This window comes from Triticum aestivum, chromosome 7B, assembly GCF_018294505.1.
Source record: "Triticum aestivum cultivar Chinese Spring chromosome 7B, IWGSC CS RefSeq v2.1, whole genome shotgun sequence".
Classification (NCBI taxonomy): Eukaryota; Viridiplantae; Streptophyta; class Magnoliopsida; order Poales; family Poaceae; genus Triticum; species Triticum aestivum.
Window position 1 is genome coordinate 320872384 of NC_057813.1, and position 22477 is coordinate 320894860.

Sequence of the window (22477 nt, forward strand, 5' to 3'; positions counted from 1 at the left end):
ATTATAAATAAAATTAGATAATAAGCGTGTTATTATTATATTGGTCATTAAATCTTACAAAGCTTTTGTACGCAATTATTAGGATTTTCGTTGCCTTGGAGTAAAAAAGGATTTTATTGTTCAACATTTATTTTCGTAACTTAATAACACATAAAATAATATAGTTAGAAGGGAAACATAAGTTGGACCTGGCGTTCTTATTCTTATATAAAAAATAGAACAAAACCTCCGCGTTTTCTTCAAAAAAATACATAAGTTGGGTTACGGATGTTTAAGAGAAACTAAAACCTAGGCTGGGAGGCCCATAGGCCGGCCGATATATGATGGCCCTCAAAAAAATAAGTTCAAACCACTGTGTCGGCATGTCGTGGGCTGCACATGTGAAAAAAGAAACCTAGATTGGGCAGGCCAGAACCCAGTTGATATTTGTTGGCTCTCTGATAAAAAATGATATGTGCCAGCTCCCCAATGACCGGCTTCGTTGTAAATGTATCTCCTTTGTTAACTACGTTAACAAACCCGTGGGGCCAACGTTAGTATACCATAAGGAGGAAGCATTTTTTCAATGAGACACTTGCTTGCATATGTTTATGGACCTGTCGGGTCCCGACTGTTGGCCTCTCCACATACATTCCTCTCAAGATTCCTCTCATTTGTTGGGCATGTTCACAATGGCAGACGGCGATGCTGTTGCAAGTGCACAAAGCCGGAGGATCACATCGAGGCCTCAGACGAGAACACACTGGAGCGGGGGAAGACGTTCTACAATAGTAGTCGAAGTTGTGCCCGATTTCTACCAAGAGTATTGTAGTAGCCCAGTGGCTAAGTCCCATTCCCCTACTGCTGCTCCGCGCGGGTTCGATTCCACCTGATGCAGTGAAAATATTCACAACTTTTTTGCCTCTGCCATTACTGACATGTGGGTCCCCCTTGTCATCTATGCAAACCACCTCCAACACTTGCCAAAACTTCATCCCTAGTTTTCTCTGTTTTTTGCACACTCAACATTGTGTGGGCATTTTAAAAAAAGCATATATTTTTGAGTGTGCATCATATGAAGATGTGCTATGCATGAACTTTAATCAGCATGATGTTAACTGGCTAGTAGTTCCATTTTCAACCATGAATAAAACTTCCAACATGTTGTTATCCCTGTTTGAAAAGGGCGTGTTAATACAAATATTCTGCCTCTGAAACTTGCAGTTTCTTCTCTGAAAATCACATTGTCTGCACTTTTATATGAAACTACATTTTTTAAAGTACTAAAAATAGATCTCTAGAATTCAAGAAATACTTCATATGCTCAATACTAGAAATCTGAAATTCAAAAGATATTCATATCTGAAAGTGCAACTATCCCTAGGTGGTTTTGGTAATTCCTAACAACATATAGCTCATTGAGCTAACACTATTCCAAGACAAATATTTCAGGAAAGCTCAATGAATGGCATGGCATGGATGAGAAAAGTGGATCCCTCATAATGCTAAGGATAAAAGGATTGGCTCTTCAAGCTCAAGACTCTACATTTTATATTTCAGTGATCCAAGATCACATTGAGTCTATAGGAAAAGCCAATACTATCAAGGAGGTATGAGGTGTTGCTTAATGAGTTTCTTGCTTTATGGTGCTTAGTGATATGCTCCAAAACCCTCAACTACTTTCGCACATCCATATATGACCTAAACCTAAAGTCAAACTCGGCCCCACTGATTCTTTCTATCCGGCGCCACCGAGTTCAGATGTCATAGCCACTGCCATAAACCCTAGGCAAATCAGTCTCACCATAGGGATCTCGGTCTCACCGAGATGGGATTGTAATCTCTTTGTTTCCCTTCGTAACATTTCGGTCTCACCGAGATGAGCGATCGGTCCCACCGAGATTGCAATGTAAACTCTCTGTTTCCTTTTCGTAACATTTTGGTCTCACCAAAATGAGAGAACCGGTCCCACCGAGTTTACCTGACCAACTCTCTGGTTAGCTTATTACCAAAATCGGTCTCACTGAGTTTGTGTAATCAGTCTCACCGAGATTACGTTATGCCATAAGCCTAACCATATCGGTCCTACCGAGTTGCATGTCGGTCCCATCGAAAACCCTAACGGTCACTAGGTTTACTGAATTGGTCTGACCGAGTTTGTTGATTCGGTCCCACCGAGATTGGTAAATTGTGTGTAACGGTTAGATTTTGTGTGGAGGCTATATATACCGCTCCACCTCCTCTTCATTCGTGGAGAGAGCCATCAGAACAAACCTACACTTCCAACTTGCCATTTCTGAGAGAGAACCACCTGCTCATGTGTTGAGACCAAGATATTCCATTCACACCATATGAATCTTGATCTCTAGCCTTCCTAAGTTGCTTTCCACTTAAATCTTCTTTTCACCAAATCCAAATCCTGTGAGAAAGAGTTGAGTGTTGGGGAGACTATCATTTGAAGCACAAGAGCAAGGAGTTCATCATCAACACACCATTTGTTACTTCTTGGAGAGTGGTGTCTCCTAGATTGGCTAGGTGTCACTTGGGAGCCTCCGACAAGATTGTGGAGTTGAACCAAGGAGTTTGTAAGGGCAAGGAGATCGCCTACTTCGTGAAGATCTACCACTAGTAAGCCAAGTCCTTCGTGGGCGACGGCCATGGTGGGATAGACAAGGTTGCTTCTTCATGGACCCTTCGTGGGTGGAGCCCTCCATGGACTCGTGCAGCCGTTACCCTTCGTGGGTTGAAGTCTCCATCAACGTGGATGTACGATAGCACCACCTATCGAAACCACGACAAAAACATCCGTGTCTCCAATTGCGTTTGATTTCTCCAAACCCTTCCCTTTACATTCTTGCAAGTTGCATGCTTTACTTTCCGCTTCGTGTATACTCTTTGCATGCTTGCTTGAATTGTATCAAGATTGCTTGACTTGTGCTAAGTTAGCTAAAATCTGCCAAAGACTAAAATTGGGAAAAGGTTAAGTTTTTATTTGGTCAAGTAGTCTAATCACCCCCCCCCCTCTAGACATACTTCAAGATCCTACAAGTGGTATCAGAACTTTGGTCTCCATTTGCTTTGGTTTCCATAGCTTTTGGTGGTCATAGCCTTGGTTTCACAACCTAGGAGAGTATGGCGTCTAGCGAAGGAAATTATCACCGTAGAGGTCCTTACTTTGATGGTACTAATTTTGCTAGTTGGAAGCATAAGATGAAAATGCATATCTTCGGACATAACCCCGCCGTTTGGGCTATTGTGTGTATTGGCTTGCAAGGTGAATTCCTTGATGGGAGAGAACCGAACCGTGAAGCTAGCGCGGATGAGTTGAAGATGTTGCAATACAATGCTCAAACTTGTGATATCCTCTTCAACAAATTGTGCCCTGAAGAATTCAACAAAATCAGCCGTCTTGAGATTGCAAAGGAAATTTGGGATACCTTGATTGATACGCACGAAGGTACCGACTCCGTCAAGGAATCCAAGTTGGACGTGCTTCAAAGTCAACTTGACAAGTTCAAAATGAAGGATGGTGAAGGTGTCGCTGAAATGTACTCTAGGCTTGCCCTTATCACAAATGAGATTGCCGGCTTAGGAAGTGAAGAGATGACCGACAAATTCATCATCAAGAAGGTCCTAAGAGCCTTGGGTGGAAAATATGATACCGTGTGCACATTGATCCAAATGATGCACAACTACAAGAATCTCAAGCCAACAGAAGTCATTGGAAGAATTGTTGCTCATGAGATGTCACTCAAGGATAAGGAGGAACTTCACAACAAGTCAAGTGGTGCTACAAAGCCTCATGTGAAGCCCCCACATCATCAAGTGAGAAACAAACCTTCAATGAAGAATTGAGCTTAATGGTGAAGAACTTCAACAAGTTCTACAAGAGTAGAAGCAAAGAGAAAAGCTCCAAGTCAAGGTCCTACAATGACAAAAGATCTTCTAGTTGAGAGCGTAATTGCTACAACTGTGGAAGACCCGGACACTATTCAAATGAGTGTACGGCTCCCTACAAAAGAAGAGAAGATTCACCTAAGAGGAGAAGTAGAAGAGAAGAATCACCGCCAAGAGAGAGGAGGAGTAGAGATGATCGTTATGAACGAAGAACAACCCGGAGTCATCAAGGAGCTACACAAAACGAAGACATCAAGCTCATGTTGGTGAATGGGTATCCGGCTCTGACTCCGAAAATCACTCCGAGAGAAGCTATCACTCCGATTCCGAACATACTCAAGATGAAGGTGTTGCCGGTCTAGCACTTGTGTCAACCAACTCCTACGACATATTTGATTCACCAAATGAAGGACTTGGAAGATGCTTCATGGCTAAAGGCCCAAAGGTAACACACCCCGAGTATGTTGATTTAAATAGTGATGAAGATGACTTGTTAGGTAATGATGATTTAATTGTTGACAACTCTAGTGATGAATACTATGATGAAACGTCAATTAATCATGCTAACCAAGATAAAACGAATGACAATGATAAGGAGAAGATTGAGCTCTTGACTAAAGAACTAAACACTCTTAAGTTAGCTCATGAAACTATCTTAGGAGATCATCGAGAACTTTTAAGGACTCGTGAGAAGTTACGCTTTGAAAAGCTCAACCTTGAGCAAGAGCATGAGTTCTTAAAGGCAATCAATGACGATCTTCGTAAGAAAAGTTCTTCTTACATTGCCAAGCGTTTACTCTTATCTACTTACATGCCTCAAGTCAAGAGTAGTAACAAGAACAAGAAGGTTTCTTCCTCTAGTAGTAACAATGATCATGCTAAATCCAATATTGTTGCTTCCAGTAGTTCTATTGATTCCACTAACGATTCTCTTAGCCAAGTTACACTTGAGCAAGAAAATAGCTTATTGAAGGGAATTATAGAGAAAGGTGTTTACAAGAGCCTTGTCGGGAGTAAGCAATTTGAGGAAATTGTGCGCAAGCAAGGAAGGCACCGGAAGAACCAAGGTGTTGGATTTGAACGAAAGTTCAATGCCAATGGAGTTGAGTGGTAAGAAGATCAATACCCCAAGATGAAGTTTGTTCCTCAACAAGATAAGTATGATCCTACTTCCTTCAAAGGAACACAAGCTCAAGATGATCTTCCATCACAAGACCACAAGAACAAAAGCAAGGATGAGCTTCAAGAGGAGATTGATGCATTTGAAGAAGCTCCCAAGGCCTTGGTCAAGTGGGTTCCCAAGACTACATCAAGTTCTACTTCATCAAGTACAACTACAACTCCAAGTATTCCCATCAAGATGATGTGGATCCCGAAGAAGAAGAACTAGAGAGTTCTTGAGGGTGACTCCGTCAACATATTTCACTCATATCATTTTGGCAAGGACAAGTGCAATCAACTTCCACATCTTGCACTAGTTCAAGGAGTCACAAACCCTCTTGTTGGTAAGACAAGGGACAAGGTAACCTAATGCTTTCATAGACATCATCTTGTGTGTGCATCACTCTATGTCTATGGATATCCTTGTTTGTTCCTTGTGGGACTAACCCATGTAGGTACTGAGAGTGCAACTCACTCCAAAGGATTGCTCCGAATGATCTACATCAACATTGAGCATCCACATCTTCAACACCTACATGAAGTCATCATCGACAAAACTCAAGGTTAGTTCATCCCTCTATAGGGGGGATCTCACATCTAGGGGGAGCTTTACTCTAAGAATTGAGCCAAAGCAACTCTAATGGTGTGAACACATCAATGCATTATGTAAAAGTGGTAACCCCACTTGAGCCTAAACGATGAGTATGACCTATGATCAAATGTTCTCATTTCTCTCCTAAGTCAATATACTCATATATAGATGACCTAGTCATCGCCAATTGCTTGATAGATGCTAGAATTGGTTGTGCATGCTTTGCCACATATTTCATTTGTCATTTAATTGTGTGAGCATGTTGGTTGCATATTTTACTCATTCGAGGACATCCACTTGTAGTTTTGCTTGTTTGGCTTCTTTTTCTTTTGGCCAAGTGGATGGACAAGAATGCCTAAGAACCTTATCTAGCTATCTATGCTTTTCTTATCTCAAACTCTACTCATGCTACATCACAAAATTTGATCCAGACAGATTTGAACCACTCTGTGTGAGGAGCACTCGGAGTCCCCGATTCGTCATAGACTTAAACTTCCAAAACTTCTTTGTGCGTTTCGGTCTGACCGATTCTTCTCGGTCATACCAAGATCACTAAGTCGATCTAGGTTTTCAATCTCGATGCAACCGATTTGAACTTTTCAGTCACACCGAATTGCAGTAACTGCTTGCGGTTATGCATCTCGGTGCCACCGAGTTGTTCCACTCGGTCACACCGACAGGGTCAGGCTATATATACCCAAGGGCAAAAAATTTGGAGATTCCTCCAAACAGTTTCTCCCGCGCTCAGCACACTCTGCCTCCAGGGTCTCCGGATCGTTCTCCTCATCGCCAGCTGCCTCCCGCCGCTGGTCTCCACCGCCGTCAATGGGAATCTCCACCGCCGTTGCCGCCATAGCGAGTCCATCGCCGAGCTAGGGTATGGACTTGATCATTGTGCTATCCCTATCTGATTCCTAGCACATTGTGTTCGTCATGAATCTATCCACGATTGAAACAACCTCATCTAGTCAAAACTATCCGTAGAATAGGTTTGGGTTGAAAATTTAGGGTTAGGTTTCCGCCAAAACCATCTCGGACCCACCGAGTTGTAAAACTCGGTACCACCGATTCAGCTAAAGCCATTGCACATGTGATTCTCGGTCTGACCGAGAATTGCAAATCGGTGTAACCGAGTTCAGAACTTTGTGAAACCCTAGCAGTCTCGGTGCCACCGAACTGTGACTCAGTCTGACCGAGTTCACTAGTTTAGGTTCCTGAAGCTGCTTCGGTATCACCGAGTTCACAAATCGGTTGATCCGAAATGCTTTCTGTGGAAAACTAAAACTAAGTTTTTAACTCAATCTTTTGCAAAAACCTCTGTATTTTGTGATGCTTATCCTTTCTATCTCATCTACATCTATTCACACGGTCAGCAATCAGTGTTTGCAACATGTCTAATCAAAGTGACAACCGGAACCAGTCAGAGGAATAGGTTCATATGAGTGAGGGCACTAGTCCCTCTAGCACCTCAGATGATGGCAGCAGGAGCACCCCAAGCAACTTACCCAAAGCTGCCACCAGGAACAGAAAGAAGAGAACCTCAGACTCTAAGGATGAAGACTATGTGGCAGAAGAGGATGAAGCCACTTCCAAAAAGGTGGTCAAGAAGGAATATGGCACAGCTGCAGCCACCAAGCCAGGTCTGAACAGGAAAGTCCCTGCCAAGAGGACTCCTATGCTGAAAGTCAGAGCATCAACTCAGAAAACTGAGAGATCAGAACCCAAGGAGCCAGAAGTAGTTGAAAAGAAGAGGAAGGAAAGGGTCAAGAAGACCATGGCCATGGTTGTTGGGAAGCCTTCCATGATGGAAGAGGAAGAAGAAGAAGAGGTTGTTGCTCCAGCTCCCAAAGCTCAGAAGCTCATGGGTGATGCCATCAGGTCAGGGGCTGCTTCATCAAAGCCCAAAGAAGCACCTAAGGTTGCTTCCAAGCCCAAGACTGCACCAAATAGGAATACCAGGAACATCCCAGCTGCTGAAAAGAACAAGGCCCTAGTGCATGAAGTTGTTGCAGAACAAGAAGAAGATGAAGAGCATGTTTTGAGAAAGTTGAAGCCTAAAGTTGCAGATCATAATGATGCTCATCCTGTTGCTGAGAACATGAAGCTGAGAAAGGATGCAGGACTCAGACAGTGGAGGTTGATTGATCCTTATGCAGTCAGGAGGAGAACTGATATGGACTACAGGTACCATACAAAGGAACAGCAGGACTTCTATGAGACTGTGCTGCTGGACAAGAAGCCCATTGTATGTGACATGAGGTGGGTGGACTGGAAATACATGAAGGAGAATGAGGAACACTACCCAGGAGTGTTTGATAGTTTCAGTGCTTGTGGAGTGGCAGACTTTGTTGGACAGAAGTTCGCAAAATGGAATGATGAGCTCATAATGCAATTCTACTCCACAGCACACTTCTATCCAGATGGCAGAATAGTTTGGATGTCTGAAGGTACAAGGTACCAGTCTACTATTGAAGAATGGGCAAATCTGATCAATGCACCAAAGGAGAAAGAGGATGACTTGGATGTCTATGCCAAAAAGAAGAAGGATCACAACTCTATGGCACACATGTACAAGGAGATCCCAGATAAAGCACTTGAAACTCACAAGTTTGGATCTGTACATTTCCTTCTGTCAGGACTGCCAACCATCAACTGGATCCTCGGGCACACACTCTTGCCCAAGTCAGGAGATCATAACATGATCATAGGCCATGCTATTAATCTGCTACACATATTTGATGTGCCTCAAAAGTTCAAGGTCATGAGCCTCATTGTTGAAACTATCAAGAGGACAGCTACAGACCAGAACAGAAGTTGTGGGTATGCCCCACAGATCCAGGAGCTGATTAACTCCAAGATGGGCACTGGCACATACTTGTTGGACAAGGAACACATGCCTATCTTTCCAGACTTTGAGGACAATCAAGTGGTTATGGATGAAAATGAACCATCTTCGGTGCAAGCACAAGCAAAGAAGGAGAAGGCAAGGACTGAGAAGGCTGCCAAGATGCCAACAATTGATGAGGCATCTGAGTACTTTCTGAAGAGCAAGCAAGACCAGATAGGTTACTTGATAGCATCCACTCTAAGGATTGAGAAAGGGTTGGCCACCCTGACTCAAAACCAGGAGAGCCTGGAAAGGATCATGGAGCAAAAGTTCTATGACTTAGATGTGAAAGTAACTAAGATCCAGTCTGTTGTTGAGCAACTCCAAGATGATATGCAGGAGAGGAAGGGCAAAACAACCACTGAGGCATTTGCTAGAGTGCCTAGAGCTCAGAGATCAGCTGTTGTGCCTGTGACAGACACAAGAGCCACATCATCTGCACCTGCTACAGCTTCAGTGCCACCAGCTCCAGCATCTACTCCACCAGCTCCAACTTCTTCAACTGATGCCTTCGTCCTTGGAGTCCTATCTACACCACCACATCAAGACCAAGCCTGAGAGACGACATAGTACTATGCATTTTCTAGGAACTTTTTGGTAACTTGTTGCCAAAGGGGGAGAAAAATGTATAGATCATAGGCTTCGAGAGAGAGTGTTTGCTTTTGTTCTCTCTTGTCTTTGTGGTTGAACTTTATTTACTTTCGCTTGCTTAAGATACTTTATTGTCTGTGTGATACTATGATGATCATGTGTTTGATCATATGCTACATTAATGCTTGTTGGATGACATTATCCTTTTTATCTCTATATGATCATTCACTTTGCTTGGTGATGAGTGCATGTATTTTGAATAGTATCATTTTTTAGCGCTCCACCAAGATGTATGTGACATGGGAGAGTAACTCATGAACCTAACTCTATGTGCATTTGCAGTCCAAAGCAAATCTTAAACAATGCACAAATTTAGGGGGAGCTCTCACATTTCACATACTTCTCAAAGCGACGATGTTTTTCAATCTTATTATCTTTTGTCGAAGCTTTGATCTATATGTTGTCATCAATTACCAAAAAGGGGGAGATTGAAAGTGCAACTATCCCTAGGTGGTTTTGGTAATTCCTAACAACATATAGCTCATTGAGCTAACACTATTCCAAGACAAATATTTCAGGAAAGCTCAATGAATGGCATGGCATGGATGAGAAAAGTGGATCCCTCAAAATGCTAAGGATAAAAGGATTGGCTCAAGCTTCAAGCTCATGACTCTACATTTTATATTACAGTGATCCAAGATCACATTGAGTCTATAGGAAAAGCCAATACTATCAAGGAGGGATGAGGTGTTGCTTAATGAGTTTCTTGCTTCATGGTGCTTAGTGATATGCTCCAAACACCTCAACTACTTTCCCACATCCACATATGACCTAAACCTAAAGTCAAACTCGGCTCCACTGATTCTTTCTATCCGGCGCCACCGAGTTCAGATGTCATAGCCACTGCCACAAACCCTAGGCAAATCGGTCTCATCGATAGGGATCTCGGTCTCACCGAGATGGGATTGTAATCTCTCTGTTTCCCTTCGTAACGTTTCGGTCTCACCGAGATGAGCGATCGGTCCCACCAAGATTGCAATGTAAACTCTCTGTTTCCTTTTCGTAACATTTCGGTCTCACCGAAATGAGCGAACCGGTTCCACCGAGTTTACCTGACCAACTCTCTGGTTAGCTTATTACCAAAATCGGTCTCACCGAGTTCGTGTAATCGGTCTCACCGAGATTACGTTATGCCCTAACCCTAACCATATCGGTCCTACCGAGTTGCATGTCGGTCCCACCGAAAACCCTAATGGTTACTAGGTTTACTGAATCGGTCTGACCGAGTTTGTTGATTCAGTCCCACCGAGATTGGTAAATTGTGTGTAACGGTTAGATTTTGTGTGGAGGCTATATATACCCCTCCACCTCCTCTTCATTCATGGAGAGAGCCATCAGAACAAACCTACACTTCCAACTTACCATTTCTGAGAGAGAACCACCTGCTCATGTGTTGAGACCAAGATATTCCATTCACACCATATGAATCTTGATCTCTAGCCTTCCCAAGTTACTTTCCACTCAAATCTTCTTTCCACCAAATCCAAATCCTGTGAGAGAGAGTTGAGTGTTGGGGAGACTATCATTTGAAGCACAAGAGCAAGGAGTTCATCATCAAAACACCATTTGTTACTTCTTGGAGAGTGGTGTCTCCTAGATTGGCTAGGTGTCACTTGGGAGCCTCCGACAAGATTGTGGAGTTGAACCAAGGAGTTTGTAAGGGCAAGGAGATCGCCTACTTCGTGAAGATCTACCGCTAGTGAGGAATGTCCTTCATGGGCGACGGCCATGGTGGGATAGACAAGGTTGCTTCTTCGTGGACCCTTCGTGGGTGGAGCCCTCCGTGGACTCGCGTAGCCGTTACCCTTCGTGGGTTGAAGTCTCCATCAACGTGGATGTATGGTAGCACCACCTATCGGAACCACGACAAAAACAGTTGTGTCTCCAATTGTGTTTGATTTCTCCAAACCCTTCCCTTTACATTCTTGCAAGTTGCATGCTTTACTTTCCGCTGCTCATATACTCTTTGCATGCTTGCTTGAATTGTATCAAGATTGCTTGACTTGTGCTAAGTTAGCTAAAATCTGCCAAAGACTAAAATTGGGAAAAGGTTAAGTTTTTATTTGGTCAAGTAGTCTAATCACCCCCTCCCCTCTAGACATACTTCAAGATCCTACAATATCTGAAAGTACTCAAAATAGACAACACAAAACACAATTCGCAACCTGCAAAAACTGATAACCCTAAGCTCCTCCTCTGATTATTGGGGGGGGGGGGGGATTACTCTCCTCCTAGTCCTCGGCGGCAGACGACCGCCCCATGAGACAAGGTGAACAGTGAGGGAGAGGATGGAGGGGAATCATCATCGCGCCAACTGCTTTCCTTCTCTTGCAGTTGGGTATGGTGGACGAAGACTCCACTGGCTCGCTCTGCCATGACACCCTCACAAACGGCACCGTGTAGATGCTAGATCCTTGATCCTCTAGATACTCCATCTTGGATTGATACTCCCACCACCTCCGCCTCATGATCGGATTCGGTGAATATGTCTGCTCCATGGCCTAGAGGAGCAGCTCTACGTGATCCTACGCGACTCCCTCCGGGAGTATCGCCGCCTTTTCACTCTATTCCAGATATTTGGTCATCGATGTCTCCATCGCCGCTAATTGTCGCGGGTTGTCAAACCAAGACTGTATCTCCATCATCCTAGCTAGCTTCATAGGGTCGCCGTCTGCTATCGTCACGTATCAGTTTTACTCCTCCATCGATCTACTTTCCCACATCACCTTAACTCATCGGCGGTGGTTTTGCAATGGAAGAGGAGCAGCGCTGGTTTTGGATTGGAACAGAAGAGGAGCGACGGTGGCTTTGAAATGGAAGAGGAGAGGAGAGCCGGTGGTCTTCGAAGTTTTTTTTGTTTTGATATGATGGTCTCGGAAGTCAAAAAGAAAGACGAGCAGCGGGCATTGGTTTTGGATTGGACGAGAACGGCAGCGCGCTGTGAGTGGGTCCCTCCTACTACCTCTATGCTGGTTTACTGGCCCCATCGTATTTTAGGTCAAACTTTGACCATGTACTATATTTGACAAGCCAAATGTGAAGGCATGTCATGAAAAATCATATCGTTGGATTCGTACGTGAATGTACTTTACAATTATATTATTTTCGTAATGTATAACTTATATTTTGTTTGTTAAAAGCATGGTCAAAATATGACCCAAATAAAAGGGAGACTAGTTAATGTGGGGTCGCTTCTTAATTGAAGTGTAAATTGATTTAGATTTAGATCCAGTCACAGCATGCCGCCCCTCTCGTCCAATCCTAAACCGCCGCCACACACTCATCTCCCTCTTCCCCATTGCAAAACCACTACCTCGCATCTCCATCTTCTCCATTCCAATACCACCGTCTCACCTCTCTCTCTCTCTTCTCCATTGCAAAACTACCCCCTCTCCTCTCCATCTTCTCCATTGCAAAACCACCATCTCGCATCACCTCTCCCTCTTCTCCATTGTAAGACCACCGTCGCTCCTCTCATCTTCCAAAGCCAGCACCGCACCTCTCAGAAGCACATTGATGGAGAGGATGCAGAAGTGAATCGTGTAGATTGCCGGCGGCTACCAGGTGAAGTTAGCTAGGTTGAAGGAGATCCTTACTTGTTTGACAATGAGTGGGTGATTTCAAGGACGATGAGGGTCATGTGGCAATATATGAGAAAGAGCGAGACAACGGCAATGTACTCCTCGGTGGCAGTCATGCCACAGTCCTTCGAGTTCATCGAGTATCTCCTCTAGGCGATGGAGCAGACAAATTCACCCGAGGCGAAAGTCAGGCGGAGGTGGTGGGCGTACAGATCGAAGATGGGGCATCCTCAAGATGATGAATCAATCAAGTATGGTGTGTCGCTCGTGAGGGTGTCAGCCGAAGCCACCAGAGGATTCGTTCTCCCACCACAAGAGGAGGAGGTTGGATCGCGCAACATCGCTTCCCCGCCGTTCTCCATGATTCCCTCGCTGCTCACCTCATCTCAACGGTGGCGGTAGGGTTTAAGAATCATACGGCTAATTACCGGGTAGTACCCCGAGTACTACACAAATCACCCTAAAACAGCTCTGGAACTGAAAAAAGTTGCGAGAATGTGTACAAATAAGGAAAAATCGTTTGGTCCTTCTTTCATAAAATAGTACTCCCTAGAAAAGTGCCAATATAAGCTATTTGATTAGAGGATTTGCTGCAACATTGAAACAAGTAAAGTGCACGTCAAACGTGGCAGATTAAAATGCTCTGCAGCGGGTCGGGAAGAACTTGAGGAACCATGTGAGCATATGTGTTTTCCCAAGCCACGTTTATGTTAGATATTGGCACCTCGCAGTCTGCATATATGCTAGTTCCATCTGAATATTTGTGCAGTTCCACTAAAATGTAGCTGAATAACCCTATTTGCATAGATAATGGGAAAGCATGATTACATTATAGTGACACTAGTTGATGAAACATACACTAATAAATAGAAGAAACTTCATTTTCTTAATGGAAAAGATTGCGATACAATACCTTTATTAAAAAAACAATAGTATCACAGTATGCCATGCTGCGAGGGGGAGATGGGCCCTATGACGCCTCATACGGTAGGCCTAATACTGGAAATCAACCCAATTCTCCCTGCTAAACCTTCTGCAAGTGATGCATATCAGTGTACATCGGTAGTACAAGGAGGGCCTTGAGCCATTCCAATCTCTATTTTTGTGCGGTTCAACTAAAATTAATCATTCTTGTTTGCAGAAACACTTAAACATGGTATTACATTAACAATGGGACTAGTTGATGAAACATAAAATAACAAAGAGAAGCACTTTCATTATCTACATAGGAAATGAAAGGATAGAGAGGACATTAGTGATACAGCTCCAACATATCTATAATTTTTAATTGTTCCATGTTGTTATATTATCATTCTTGGATGTTTTACCATCATTTTATAGCAACTTTATATCATTTTTTGGGACTAACCTATTGACATAGTGCCCAGTGCCAGTTGCTGTTATTAGCTTGTTTTTTACTTCACAGAAAATCAATACCAAATAGAGTCCAAACGCAGTGAAACTTTTTGGTGATTTTTTCTGGACCAGAAGACCTGTTGGGCCAAAGAAGTACCAGAGGGCGGCTCCGAGGCGAGCACAACCCACCTGGGCACGCCTGGGGGCCCAGGCGCACCCTGGTGGGTAGTGCTCACCTCGGACGCCTCCCGCACCGCCTCTTTGCTCTATAAATACCCCAATATTCTAGAAACCCTAGGGGAGGCAACGAAAAACAATTCCAGCCGCCGCAAGTTCCAGAAACCACAGATCCAATCTAGACACCATCACGGAGGGGTTCATCATCCTCATTGGTGCCTCTCCGATGATGCGTGAGTAGTTCATTGTAGACCTATGGGTTCGTAGTTAGTAGATAGATGGCTTCCTCTCTCTCTCTCTTTTGATTCTCAATACAATGCTCTCTTGGAAATCTATTTGATTTAACTCCTTTTGCGGTGTGTTTGTTGGGATCCAATGAACTTTGAGTTCATGATCAGATCTATGTTTTTATCCTTGAAAGTTTTTTGAGACTTTTGATATCTTATATGCATGATTACTTATAGCCTCGTATTTCTTCTTCGAATCTTTGGTTTAGTTAGGCCGACTAGATCGATTTTTCTTGCCATGGGAAGAGGTGCTTCGTGATGGGTTCAATCTTACGGTGCTCAATCCCAGTGACAGAAGGGGAAATGACACGTATGTATCATTGCTATTAAGGATAACAAGATGGGGTCTATTCCTACATGAATAGATCTTGTCTACATCATGTCATCGTACTTATTGCATTACTCCGTTTTCCATGAACTTAATACATTAGATGCATGCTGGATAGCGGTCGATGTGTGGAGTAATAGTAGTAGATGTAGGCAGGAGTCAGTCAAATAATCTTAGACGTGATGCCTATATAATGATCACTGCCTGGATATCGTCATAATTATTTGAAGTTCTATCAATTTCTCAATAGTAATTTGTTTACCCACCATATGCTATTTTTCTCGAGAGAAGCCACTAGTGAAATCTACAGCCCAGTGTCTATTTTCTCATCATATACTTTCAGATCTATTTTGCTATTTGCCTTTTTGTTTATTTGCAACTTTTATTTTCATATCTATATTATCAAAAACCCAAAATACCTCGCTGAATTTTATTTGCATCTATCGATCTACTATAATTTTATCTCGTCAACTTGACAATTTCTGGCACCGTTACCCGAAAGGGATTAACAACCCCTTTAACATGTCGGGTTGCAAGTATTTGTTCTTTGTGTGGAGGTACCGTTTATGTAGTGTTGCATGGTTCTCCTACTAGTTCGATAACCTTGGTCTCATCACTGAGGGAAATACCAACTGTTGTTGTGCTGCATCATCCCTTCCTCTTTGGGAAAATACCAACATAGTTCAAGCCGCAATCAAAAGATTTTTTGGGGCCCTTGCCGGGGAGGATCAAGTCAAGATAGTCTCCCGACCACATGCCAATTTCTGGTGCTCTTGTCGGGAGACATCATCAGCATATACCAGGTTCCTAATCACATATCTCATCTCCTTGCAATTTACATTATTTGCCATTTGCCTCTCATTTTCATCTCCCCCACGTCACAAAAATTTGCCGTTTTATTCACCCTCTTTTTTGTTTGCCCTTTTCTCGTCAGATCTCATGTTTGCTTGTGTTTCCATGTGCCTTCTATTTGCTTGTATCATTGCTTGCTAAAAATCTATTGATATGGATCCTCGTCCACTTGCTAATCTTTTTAAAAGACCAAATTATGATGAACCAATTGCTAGTAAGTTGAGTGCGCTAGATTATCTTTATGAAGTTTTGCTTGAGATTCATGAATCTGAAAATTATGATGAAGTGTTAAAAGAAGGAGTTTATAAAGTGATTCATGATAGCTCCTTGGATGAAAAGCATGAATGCAATGATGTTATTATAAATTATATTAATGTCAATTGTGCTAATAATATGGAAAACCCCAAGCTTGGGGATGCTAATATTGTTATGTCCACTGCTTATAACAATGATCATGTTTGGGGTAATCATGATTCTTATGATCTTGAAATTTCATTTAAACCTCATGATGAATATGCTTGCGATAATATTAAAATTGGGTTTGGAAGAGTGTCAACTTTAGCTAAAAATAATCCCACATATTTGGCGAGTGTTCAGTCTGATGAAATTTTGGATGAAAGTGGGCTTGGAGAGGTCATAACTTTATTTGGTGATAATCCCACTATTTTGAAGAGTGACAACTTTGCATGCATGTGGATCATGAAGAGAATATTTTATTTCATAGTTATATTGTTGAATTTGATTATGATCCTACATGTAATTGTTATGAGAGAGGAAACTATGGTTGTAGATATTTTCATGTTACTAAATTACCTCTCATTATGTTGAGATTACTATTGTTTCTTTCTTCTTCCTTGCATATGCTAGTCTTTGCTTGCCACGATAATTTTTTTGCTTATAAAATGCCTATGGATAGGAACTATGTTAGACTTAAATGTGTTTGTCACCTGTTTTATGATGCTCTCTTTTTCTTTCAATTATTATCTTCCATGTGAGCATTAATAACATCTCAAGCCGATCTTAATGGCTATAAAGACTTGTTGGGAGGCAACCCAATGAATAAAAATTACTTTCCCTTTCTCTGTTCTTGAGTGTTTACAAAAGTATGCTACTCTTATGATTGTGTTTTTTATGTTTTAATTAGTGTTTGTGCCAAGAAAAGCCTTTGGGATCATGTTGGGTAATAGTTGCTTTGATCTTGTTGAAAAACAGAAACTTCTCCGCTCAGTAAAATAATTTTGATAAATCAAAGAAACGTGTTTTTGCTCTGAATATTTTACAAAATAATGATATACAAATTTCCCACATTGTACTAATTTTGTAGAAACTTTGGAGTTACACAAGTATACAAAGTTCCCTAATTACTACAGACTGTTCTGTTTTTGACAGATTCTGTTTTCTTTGCGTTGTGCTTATTTCGATGAATCTATGGTTTGTATTGGAGGGAATAAGCAATAGTAACGTTGAAATACAGTAGATATAATGAAAAAATAAAATATGAATGGGTTTGCAACATCACTTAGAGTAGTGATTTGCTTTGTTATACTAACGGATCTCACAAAGGTTTTGTTGAGTTTTGTGTGATTGAAGTTTTCAAGTTTTGGGTGAGATAACGATGGATGAAGGAATAAGGAGTAAGAAGATCCTAAGATTGGGGATGCCCCATGGTATCCCAAGCTATTATCTAAAAGAGAAGCAAGCAACTAAGCTTGGAGATGCCTGAGTGGCATCCCCTCTTTCTTCTAACGACCATCAGTATTTTACTTGGAGCTATATTTTTATTCATCACATATAATGAGTTTTGCTTGGAGCATCTTGTATTATATGAGTCTTTGCTTGTTTTGCTTTTTATTTTGTGCCATCTATCCTTGCTGGACACACCTATTTGAGGGAGCCAAAATTATGCTATGACTTGTTAGAATTGCTCTCTATGCTTCACTTAAATCTTTATAATCTATGGAATTGCTCTAGTGCTTCACTTATATCTTTTTAAGCACAGTGTGCTTTAGTATTTTTGAAGAAATTCTCTCATGCTTCACTTAGATTTATTTGAGAGGTAGTAATTTTTTTAAGAAATTCTCTCTTGCTTCACTTAAATTATTTTGAGAGAAGAAAAATTTTATGCTCATGTTCTTCACTTAGATTTGTTTGAGCTATCAATAGCAACATATGAAATTAGTCCCAAAGTGATAGATATTCACGGGGGACATAATAAAAACTTTCATGAAGATCATTGGACAAAATAAACTTGATTCTTTGTAATAGTTTTGCGATATGTTGATAGTGATATGTGAGTCATGTTAATGAGTAATTATGTTTTAGTAAGAATATTGGTGTTAAGGTTTGTGATTCCCTATGCAAGCACGAAAGTCAATAGTTATGCAATGAAATTACATCCTACTTGTGGTGCATTATTCGGTGTTAGTTATGCTTAATGCTCGCTTATGAGATTTTTTGTTTCTTGGTTGGATGCTTCTCAATCTTTTGCTAGCCTTCACTTGCACTAAGCATGATCACTACTTGTGCATCCAAAATCCTTAAACCCAGTTTTTCCATATGAGTCCACTATATTTACCTACCTATATGCGGTATTTTCATGCCGTTCTAAGCAAATTTGTATGTGCCATCTCTAATTTCAAAATAACTTCCCTTTTTGTGTGCTCGAACCGCTCATGAAACGGAAGGGGGTGGCTGATATTTTTCCATGCTAGATGTGTTATTCTCAAGATGAGTGTTTATTCACTTATCATTGCACGTGGGTACAGCAAAAGTATTAGGGTGCCCAGTCCTGAAATGAAAAATGAATTTACTTTATGTTGGCAATAAATAAATTCCTTGGGAAGTGTTGGTATGGACGGCACCTATGGATTCGGTTAGCCGTGGAATGTGAAAGTATGATGGAAAAAGGAATAAACTTTATTTTCTGTTGGGGAACCGCCTATGATATATCTAGCATGGAAAGTATTGGGAACTACTTAATCATTTTTGTTGACAGGAAAAGCATGCCACCCAAAATGTTTTATCTCTATCTTTTTCGCTTTGAGCTCTGGCACCTCTACAAATACCTACTTCCCTCTGCGAAGGGCCATTCTATTTATTTTATGCAATTTTATTTTTATTTGAGTCTCCATCTTCTCTTATAAAGCACCAACTAAGGGGCACTATGATCGTACTTGAGCATTGGGTGTAGCTAATATGCGAGTGTGTTTCATGAATGGATCCATGATTGAGCATAATGGGCTAGGGATAACTTTCTTTAGTGTTGATATTTTGAGAAGACATGGTTGCTTGTTGATATGCTTGAGTATTGAAATCTTCATGTCAAAACTAGTGTAACATCCCAAATTTTCAATTTGGAATGTTATACATAGGTCATCATATGCATATCATATTTTAATTGCATTTTGGTTTGATCCTAGAAATTCTAAGCAACTCAAGAACCCATGGAGAGAGTTGGGGATTTCGTTTATTTTCATATTTGAATTTTCTCAAATATTGAAAAGAGGATCATTTTGATTTTAATTGTTTTTCTCTCCAAAATATTTCCAAATAAAAATAAAAGAGAGGAGATAAAATGACTTCTCCAAAATAAAAAAAATATTGGAGGGAAAATGTTAAGATCAAATAAATGGTTTTATTCGGATTTTATTGCTATTTTATTTGAATTAGAAAAATATGCATTTTTTCAAAATTGCATTTTTAGGCCAGAAAAATGTTCACTTTGTTCTAAATATTTTTTTAAACGGTGAAAATTGTTTTTGGCATCTTTAGAATTTTTTTATGATTTATTAGGACTTTTCGGTTCGGGTGAAATTATTTAAAAAAACTGTTCGCAGACCAAACTGGGCTAGCGGCCCAGCCGACCCATAGCGCGCCGCCGCCTCCCACTCCGGCTCAGGACCGGAATCCCGAGCAATGTAGCCGCCGCCCAAGTCCGGGAGGAGCACGCCTCCCGAGGTCGGCCCCCTCCCCAAGCCAGCTGCCACCCCGCCCCCCTTAAATACCGCCGCCACCTTTCCCCTTGCCCCACATCGCCCTACCGCCGCAGCCGCACCATCGCCGCCCATCGTCGCCCCGCGCCGCTGCTGCCTTGCCGTCGCGCCGACGCCCGGCACCCCGCGACGCCGCCACATGCTTTCGACGACTACCCGCCCCGCCAGAATCCCGCCGGGAGCCGCCGCCGTCGATCGCCGTGTTTTTTTCGGTAAAAACCGTCGGATTTTTTTAGAAAACCCTAGATCTGTTTTTTTTAGTTGGATCGGTTCGGTTTTCGTCGGTTTACTTATTTAGCGGGCGTTCTTCTGTTCATTCGTTTTAACGAACGTTGTTCACTAGTTAGGTTCAGACAGCGAACGTTCGTTCGCGAGTCTATTAGTTTCGGGTTTTTTCAGGGATTTATCGGTGATTATTTTTTATCGTGATTCTGCCCCTGATCTTCATTCTAGTATAACTTTTTACTCCTTTATCCAAATTAGATGAAACCAGCGCCCAAATCTTCATCTCGAAGCCCTCTTTCTAGTTAACAAACTTGAACATGATTTTGGTACTCTAAAATTTGACTTTAGTCCAGATTAGTAAATGATTTTGTTTCATTCGTATCTTGAGTTTCGTTGCTCCGTTTGGGTTGATTCTTTTTGAAAATTCAAGCTCTTCAGTTGAACTTTCAAATTGGATCTTCTTATTTGAGTTTTACCCATGCATCTTTGCTAGAGTGCTTATGTATGCTATTGTTTGTTCATGATAGAATTCCCGGAGTGCGAAGCGTGCTACTACGAGTCTCTAGGGTTTGCAGATCGTCAGCAAGGCAAGTACCACTTTGATCATATCCCTTTACTACCTAGTTTTTATGCATTAGTTCCAGTCCTCAAACATTGCATGGTTAGGATCTGATTAACATGTGGGTTTGGGAAGTAGATGATGAGGTAGAACCTATTGCCTTTTTATTATCAAACCTTTGGGAGTTACTTCTACGTTATGCTTAGATTGCTATGCTATGCTCGTAGACGTGGGTTGGTTGAGTGTATCCATGACAGTTGTGAGAATTGTTAATTAAAGGTTAACTTAAGGTGGCTACTTAAATACACATCTGAGTGGATTGGTTGCGGGCACCTGGAGAATCCAGTGTTGTCCTAGGATATCCCGGAGTACCCGTGTGATCATCCTACGGTTCGTCACCTAGGCTCAAAGGGATCATAAGATTATTCATGCTAGAAACTTCCGTGTGCAGCCACAAGCTAATATGGGCTCTAGCATAGTTGAGTCGGTTGCATGACCTCTTTCAGTGGTGGGCTAGCATATTTAGGGGAAAGTAGGTGTAACTGTCCATCCAGAGTAAAGGGTTAATGTTTCTGAAAGACTGTGTCTCAGTCATCCGTTTCTCAAACACTATGTAGTGCGAGAAATCTAACGAAGGAGATCAAGTCTTCTGGGGAAAAGTGTGCAAACCTCTGCAGAGTGTACAAACTAATTATGGTTACTTGTGTCCCCGATTATGGACATCTTGAGTATCTGGTTCTTGGATTATCATGTTGATCTCATCACTCTAAATTAATTTGTTGGGTTAATTGTTACTATTTAATTGGGATTGAGTTGGAGGAACCTTCTCAATGTTTAACAACCACCATGATAGTTAAATAAAATTCATTCCTTTGTTGTAGGGAAAAATTGGTTTTATGCAAAACCATTAACCATAGAGCTTTGCACCAGCCATATATGCATGTAGTGATAGCAATTATTATGTTCATTGCTCCTTTATGTTACCTTGCCAGCATATTCCATGTGCTGACCTGTTTCGGGCTGCAACATATCATGTTGCAGACTTTTCAGACTAAGAGTTAGGTGTGATAGGTCATTGTCGTTCACTCAGCTATGTCGTTGGAGTTGATGGACTCACTTTATCTTCCAAGCCTTCCGTTGTTATCTTATTTAGATGGCCTTAAGCCATATTATTGTAATATAAGTTCTCTTTTGAGACATTCGATGTAATAAGTGTGTGATTGAAACTCTGTTATAAATCCTCAAGTACTGTGCGTGTCAGCATTACCGATCCAGGGATGACACCGATGCATAGAGACTAGACTGTTTGAGGTCTGGTCGCTACAAGATGGTATCAGAGCACACACTGACTATAGGACACGACCACTAAGTTAAACCATAGGTCTCTCTTCTCTACTCATTTCTGACTCCTCTCCCTTTTCCACTCTATAGGATGGCGGACTCAAGGAACAAGTTTACACAACCGGATGAAGACACACGCGACAGGATTATGGAGCTAGAAGAGGAACTCAAGTCTACACGCGACAGATATGAGGAGGAAATGACGACACTAGTGGAGAAGAATGACGACTTGATGAGGAAGCTAGGAGTATTTATGGGAGACCCCGCGCCAGGAGGAGATGACAACCATTCCAAGGACATTCATTCGGAGGACTACATTATCATCGACGACACCGATTCTGACCCCGACGATAGCGGTGATGACTACAAAGACGATGCTGGAGCGGATATCATGGAGTCTTCCACCGATCAAAACTTCTAGTGGACCACCATATTATTAGTAGAATTCCCCCATGTATATAGTAATAGTCCGAGCACTTTTGTAATGGTAGCTAACAACAACAACAACAACAACTGTTGATCACTTAGCCCGTTTCCTAAGGCTGAATCCGCCGTTGTTCTCTAGTAGCACTGAGCCGATTGTTGCAGACGATTGGCTCTGCAAGATTGGAA